Below are 8,311 nucleotides of genomic sequence, written 5' to 3'. Positions count from 1 at the left end.
GATATGCTCCTCCCATACCCAACACTGGCTCCCACAACCTGGGTGTATTAAACGTAATGCGTGTTCCACGTTTGGCTTCTACATAGGATCCTGAAAAATGAAAGTTTTGTGTGGCCCTGTTTGTGAAGGTTACAGTTTGGCCATGGTGGGTATGTCGGGGGGCCTGCTCCCAGGTTCTCTGTTCCTCACAGAGGACTAGGCCTTGCTGAGTTACTCAGAATCACCGCATTTTTCTGTTCAACCTCATTCTAGTTATTTTGGCTCTACAATAAAGAAAAGTTAATTACTTGCATATTTGATTAACTGAAAAAAAATCCAGACTGTATATTTTGAATCTTGATCCATTAGGACTACTTGCCCAGAGGAACCAAATTAATGGTTTTCACATTCAAGCTGCGTAGAAGAAATTCTGGCTGCCTTTCTCGTTGTACCTTCACAAAGGCCAGAGTTTGTAAAAACAATAGTGACAGTAATAGTAACTCCGGTGCTTGGTAATCAACAAATCTTTTCCAGGCTTGGCCTTAGGAGAACTTTGCACCATGAGATAAGGAGGGGCCAGCTTCATGTACAGATGAGGAAATGGCCTGCTGCTTTGCTTCTTGCATGGGTCCTATATGTTTGTAGTTTGGGCACAGGTATGAACAATTTGCTCAGACCCTTGTTTAAGGCTCTCTAAAGGACAAAGAAGAATCTTCAGAATTTAATCTTTCTGTAAAAGAAAACCATCTGTCTTGCCCAGTTAACTCCTCTCTTGCCTTGGTCCTTCTCTGTCTTCCTTTTATTTCTGTTTAGAAGGCAAATTAAAAACAACAAGGGCAAGATAGCATGGTATATAGAGTAGCTCAGGCTCCAGCACAACCCTCGCTTGAATCCACTTCTGTCACCTACAAATATGAAGTCAGGCTCTTCCCTTAGTTTCTTGAGCCTCAGTTTACTCACCTGTAATGTCAACCTCAAAGTCAAGTTGAGAGGATTGAAGAAATGACGTGCATCAAGCAGGCTTGAAGCTTCTCACAGAACAGATGTACCCAGAGGTAGCAGGCTTTCTCTCCCCTCTTGGGAGACTCTGATCTGGAAACAGGGTTGGCACCGGGCTCTGGTGGCAATAGTGACATTACAGCAAATTTCAGGCCAGTGTGCAAGCACTCTGCTCGGCCGTGCCGGGGAGGGTGGGTGTGCTGCGGTACAAATGAGTGCCTGGGGAGAGACGGGGTGGGCTGTTCTCTAAGCTGTCAAGCCTGACCATGCTCTGCCTCCCGGAAACTCACATCTCGTTTTGTGCTTGGATTCATGCCCTCCAAATGGAAGAAAATCATCTCTCTCATCATCCCACTGTAAAAAATTGTTGAAAAACAGTCGTTCCAAAAAAATGTTTGAGACAAAAAAAGTTTAGTAATGACTACCAAAGCATTAGTCATAAATATCAATAAGGAAGTCTGTTTTTAGTTAGCAAGATCCCTAAGTAGGAGGGATTAAACAGCTCTTACAAAAGTGTGCATTATATAATTTTGTTACAAGCTGAAAGCCAGCGTCTCTGCATCCGGCCCCGCACCAACATCTGAAATACCTTTTCCCTTAATCCCCATCATCCAAGAATAAACACTCCTAATGAAAGTCTTCAGAGGAGGTAAAAAGGAATTTGTTTTTCCAGTTGATTTTAACCATCTTTTCCAAAGTAGGAGGCTGTCTCTGGTGTTACCTTCCTTGTAATGCTTCAGTCAAACATGGCCACTGCCACCACTTCTATCAAGTTCCCTGGGTGCAGAGAATCAGGACATGGCACCCGGCATGACTAACAGGCACCAGAATTTTAGGGTTCCAGCTAACTCATTTTTCTTCACTCTTTGAGTGAGCTCACCTTTTACACTTCACCAAAGAGAGACATACCCTTGAACTCTGCGGCCTGTCCCACCGTGTGGAGAGCTTAAAAGAGATCAAACACTGTTATTTTGAAACACTAGAGCAATATGTCCAAGACTGCCTCAGAAAGTTCCTTGGAATTAACATCAGTTACTTACTATATGATGAAAAAGCCATGCATATGTGAATGTTCTTTTAGCTAGAGGAGTGTTTGCTGAGAATAGTGCAAACAGAACTTGAGAGCCAGATCATAAGTGGGAGCATAATAGCAGCTCAGAAGATGGGTAGTGGTCTTCCCTGTAGTTAGTATTGCTGAATCCCCCTGAAGAGTTCTGCTCATGGTTTTACCAGGAGCTTGCAACATCTTGTAGAAAATACATTTACAAATATAATTAAGTAAATACAAAACTGCATGGAAAATTTGGCAGGGAATTATATATTTTTCTGATTATGTAAGTAATATACATGCTTAGTGGAAAATATGAAAAATAAAAATATGGCATAGAGAAGAAAATAAAAATCATCCAAATTGCCCAATTCTACCAAGAAAGATAACCTTTTTCTGAGATATACATACACACACATATATATATATGATTTTTTCTTTTGCTACAACATTGCATTCATGCACTATACATATTTGTCTTGTGCTTTTTCACTTAAATTAATTATATTTTTATGTTTTGGTATCTGAGTGGCTGAATCCCTAGGACACCCATTGCAAACATAATATTTCTTTGAAATCTAGAGTTTTTTCTAAAACACTTATTTGAACTTTGCAGTCTACTCTAAAACATACTTATATTTGCTTTAATATAAAATATGCAGTATATAAATATGAAATGTAAATTTTATTATAGGCAAATAAACATAATATACATAATATAAAATGTAATATATTTTGTAAAATGTAAAATTATAAAATATATAATACATAAAATACATAAAACTAAAATATGCTCTGCTCTGTGTAAATGAAATCTGCTGGTTCCCTGTACTCTGACACTTCAGGTTATGCCATCTAAACACTTCTACTATAAAAAAAGCTAAAAATAATAAATAAATAAATAAACACACTTACCACACACCTAAGAATTTTTTTTGTTTTTGCTTAATTTTAGATAGCATCTTTAAAATACTCTATGTCACTGGAAAAAACTCATTGGTAATTTTTATATGTAACCCTGCCCACCCTGCCAACACATACACATGGGAGAACTAATATCCATTTAGGGATCCCTTGGCCATAATTTCAAGGCTTGGCAGAAATGGATTTCCTCAAGAAAAATGAGTCTCCAGCCCAACTCTCGAGTTGGTCTGAGGTGTCCCTTCACTACACATAAATTTATCAATTTACAGGAAAAAAAATAAAATCAATGGGTCAAATTTTTTACTTAAAAAATTTTCTCCACTAAATGTCATGCAGTTTGGGCTTCTTTGGTTGCCTGCTGGCCTATGAGGAAATGAATCACCAAAATCACCATGGCAAAAGATGAGCCATGAATGTGTCACTCGTGCTTGATATGGCAACTTGCTGTCCTCATATTCTCCAGGTTGTCATGTTATATTACACATGATAAAGTTACATTCTCACCAGACACAGAGGCATGGCACTTCGAAGATGGAATTAAATGTGTCAATATGTCATGACTCATTTCACAGAATGTCATAACTCCCCATTGTGCCACCTGATCTAGACTGATAGTCACCATTGTAGGGGCCACCCATATATTTGGGCAACAGAGAAAGTATGGAGAAACAACTCCCTACCCAATGACTTACAAATGAGCACAGCCCAGCTGAGGAGCTATCGGAGATGTCCCCACCATCCCACTCACCCAAGCTTAACATTCCACAGTTAGCTCTTCATACCTTTGGCTTTAGACCGCTGAGGTTGTATTGCTTACAAAAATGCCGATGTCACAGAGGTAAAGCCATACACTTACATCAGTCATTTCCACAGTGTTTCTCAAGGAGGGATGATCGAATTGCCTGTACCAGAACCTAGGGGAGGGGAGAGGAGGGGGAGAAGGGAGGATGGTTAATTAGAGATTTCTAAGCCCAACCCCAGAGATTCTGATTCTGTAGCTCTGTGGAGGGCTCTTGGAATCTGAACTCTAGACCCCCAGGAGATTTCTATGAACATTAGTATTTGAAAACCAGTAATTATGACTGCAACTATGAATCTTTTCTGAGAGCAGAGGAGATATTTAATGATCTCTTGGGGTGATTCAGTGACCGTTACTAAGGGACAAAGGGGAGTCTGGACAGGGCACTGACCAAGCCCAATTTTTCGTGGAGTGGTCATCTATTAAGTGCTTTCTCAGAGAGGGTATAATAATTGTGTACTTTGAATAACTGCACTGTGAAAAGACAAAAACAAATATTTGGGCCTTTGTGTCCCCTTCTGTTCATCTAGGAAGGGGTTTACCTGGCATAAATTAAGCCTTCCCACCCATACCAAGTTCCATCCTTCACTCAGGCATGAGCCCCAACAGAGTGGCCAGGAACCAGCTGTTTTTAAGCTGATTTTGAGGGCGCTGCTGCTGACCTCACCTCCCAGGCCAGAGACCAATGCTGGGAGGAGTTCATTGCCTCCTACGTTAATCTCGTGGGGCTGCCATAACAAAATACCCACAAACTAGGTGACTTGATAACAAGTTTATCATCTCACAGTTCTGGAAGTTTGTCGGATATGAAGGGTGTCTGCCAGGTTGGTTCCTTCAGAGGGCCCTGAGGAACGATCTGTTCCAGGCCTCTCCCCCAGCTTCTGGTGGTCTTGGGCATTCCTTGGTTTGATGGTCATCTTCTCCTTGGGTCTTCACACTGTCTTCCTTCTGCGTGTCCCTGTCTCTGTGTCCAAATTTCCCGTTTATAAGGACATCAGCCCTGTTGGTTTAGGGCCACCCTAAAGACTTCATCTTAACTTGATCAACTGCAACCAAATGACTCTCCGTCCAAATAAGGTCACATTCACAGGTACTGGGGACTTCAACATCTTTTGGGGGCACAATTCAGCCAATAACCCTTTTCTCCCCCGGGTCTGTCTCAGCCATGCTTCTCTGTGCCCTTGATGGCTGGCATCTGGTCCTGCACCTGCTTCTCTACTTTGTTCTGAGCAGCTGAGCAAACACCTCTCATCAGTACCCCCACAGCCCCGCGAAGGATCCCGGTAACTCCTCAGTGACTTACGGGCGTCCAGTAAAGGCAGCTAATCACAGCAGGGACACAAAGAAATTAGAGTTCAACCCGGATGTTTGCAACAAGCTGGGAAATTGACAAGTGAGCCCAGATGGTCTTTCAGAGTCTAATTTTACCAGATTTCTCTGTAGTGTGACTTTTATTAAATTATTATTATTATCATTATTATTATTGTGTCTGATCTTAGAAACAAATTATACTCACACTTCTGGAGGGATATTTAGATCTTGCCTCCAGGTCTTGCCCAATAAAAGGTTAAAATTCAAATACCCAATGATCAAAGAGTTCACTTTCCCCATAGAACCATCTTTACCTAAAATGTTAACGGTGACAGCAGCAATCATCCTTAAGATGCCATGATTTAATTTTTTTAAAAAATTTGTTTATACCAAAAAAAAAAAAAAAAAAGGAATTATCTACTTATCACCTCAGAGGAAACCAAAAGGAATATGATTCTTAGTCCTCACTGGGAGGTGAAATTTCCCACTTATCATACGGTATCTGATCTACTTCCCATGAGTATTACTCTTCGTGTCCAGGAATACTGAGCATCCTTCCTTTGAAGTCTTTCCCAGTGGGACTAGTTGATGAAGCCATTGGCCCCTTCAGCACCAGGTCAGTACTGGTACCATGATGGACCTCCTCTGGCAATGCAAGGCCACAGCTCAGCTCCTGGTAGCCTGGGGAAGGGCGGGGTGTTCTCACTGCCCCAGGGCGTTGTGGGAACAGATTTGGCAGCAAGGCCTTAAAGCGAGACATTAGGGTTAGGATTCTAATATGAGACTATGTGCTTACTGTTGCCTAAATATTAGGAAACGCTGCTCAGAATCAGTGGCATTAGATAGGTTCTCCAGGGCACACATTGAAATGTGATGGTCTCCACTCTGGGTGAGCTCTCTTCACTTGAAACACTCTGGTTTACCAGAAAGACTCATTCCCAAGAAGTCGCATTCATTTATTTCACCTGCCCAGTAATGTGAGGCTTCTTATCCAGACTCCTTGTGTTTGTGTGTGTGTGTGTGTGTGTGTGTGTGTGTGTGTGTGTGTACGTGCCCATGCACATGCATGTGTGCATCTGCATGTACATTGATGGGAGGAAACAGCCCTGCGTACAACCTGAATGTATCTGGAAACAAAGCTTAGTTATTGTTCCTCCAGACCATCCAAGTCTTGGAAACAATCTAAACCTCAGGGAGAATTAGAAACTAAGCCCTGAGCCCCCTTGTGTGATGGCTCAGGGAGAGGTACCTGAGCTGAGCAGGCAGCCCAAAGGGACCAGGGTATGAAGACTCACTGCGTGTGTTGGCTCTACCCAATGACATGCTCAGAGTCAAGACAGGGAGGCAAAATATGTTCTAGGGGTGCCTGGGTGGCTCAGTCAGTTAAGTTTCTGACTCTTGATTTCAGCTCGGGTCATGATCTCAGGGTCGTGGGATCGAGCCCCACATCAGGCTCTGCACTCACCATGGAGTCTGCTTGAGACTCACTCTCCCTCACCCTTTATCCCTCTCCACCTGTGCTCATTCTCCCTCTCTGAAAAAAATAAATAAAATAAAATTTAAATTAAAAAATATATATTCAGGACTTTTTCATGTGTCTGTTGGCCATTTGTATGTCTTCTTTGGAGAAATGTCTGTTCATGTCTTACTCAGCCATCAAAAAGAATGCGATCTTGCCATTTGCAATGACGTGGATGGAACTAGGGGGTATTATGCTAAGTGAGATAAGTCAGGCAGAGAAAGACAAATACCATATGATTTTAGTCACATGTGGAATTTAAGAAACAAAACAGATGAACATAGGGGAAGGGAAGGGAAAATAAAATAAGATGAAAACAGAGAGGGAGGCAAACCATAAGCGACTCTTAACTCTAGAAACAACTGAGGGTTGCCGGAGGGGAGAGGTGGGGGGATGAGGTAACTGGGTGATGGGCATTAAGGATGGCACGTGATGGAATGAGCACTGGGTGTTATATGCAACTGATGAACCACTGAATTCTACCTCTGGAACTAATAATACAGTATATGTTACTTAAATTGAATTTAAATAAAAAATTTAAAAAATACATATGTTCTACAAATCTGGGTAACAAGTCTGGTGTCAGGAATGGGAACCTGCACTAAACAGCATTAGAAGCCCATGATGTTGGAGCATAAAGCTGAGTGATGGTAAAGCAAGAGGCACCTGGCAGTTGCCACGAACGGGCCTTATACCTGGTTAGTTCAAGCTTTCCCCTTGTCCTGCAGCAAAATGTCTAGCCCATGGCCTCCAGCGGTTATGAATAGAGGCCATTCCTGCAGGATTTAGGGCGTGGGTGGGTCTGTGGGTCTTGGAAAGGGCTCCACCCTTGTATTTAGAGGTTCCAAGGTCAGTCCCAGCTCTGCTGCTCTCAGTCTGCCTAATCACATGACTGCTGATTTCTGCTTTCTTAATCTGAAACTTGAGAAAGTAAAATCTCCCCCATGGGAGGTGATTGGCTAGCACATGTGAAGCACATAATTGATTTTCCCTTAAGTGAATTTAACTTTTATTTGTTGAGCCTTGAGGTGACCTAGAAAGATGTACCTTTAAAAAGCCAGGAAAAGGGGACACTGCATTTGTACGTGTCTTGACTGTTTCTTGACTTCCTAACACCCCGACAGTTTCACATTTCATACTTATATACAATTTTCTGTTTGCACTGAAAATTAATACTTGCTTATTTTTCTGTTTATGAAATAATATTAGAGGAAAACTGTGGGAAAATACAGAAATTTCTAAAGAAACATCTCCCAAATCACCTTGTAAAAATCACCATTTATGTTGAGATGTATTTCCTTTCAATGTACATTTAATTTATTAATTATTGATAAATTAATCAATTGATTGATTTAATAATATCCCAAGGGTAGTTTCCTAGAGATATCAGTTTCAAGAGTGGTTTTAAGTCTTTGGGCCATAGTTAACTTTCTCTTTAGAAATATTGTGCTGATTTGTAGCCCTATGATCCCTGAGGGAGAGTTCAAGTTGTATCATCTTTTCCTTTGCATTAAATACATTATTTAAATCTTTGCTAATATGATAGGTAAAAATTGTAACATGGTTTTTCTTATTTACACTTCTTTGAGTTTTTAGGGAAGTTGAATATATGTGCATTTTGGTCATTGACACTTCTTTTCGTAAATGATTTTTTCGTCTACGCTTCTTATTTTTCTATTCAAGTTTTAGTGTTTTTCTTAGTGTTTGTATAAGCTCTCGATGATATTATAAC

The sequence above is a fragment of the Halichoerus grypus genome, chromosome 1 (assembly GCF_964656455.1).
Source record: "Halichoerus grypus chromosome 1, mHalGry1.hap1.1, whole genome shotgun sequence".
Classification (NCBI taxonomy): domain Eukaryota; kingdom Metazoa; phylum Chordata; class Mammalia; order Carnivora; family Phocidae; genus Halichoerus; species Halichoerus grypus.
Note: the sequence above shows the minus strand (reverse complement) of the source record.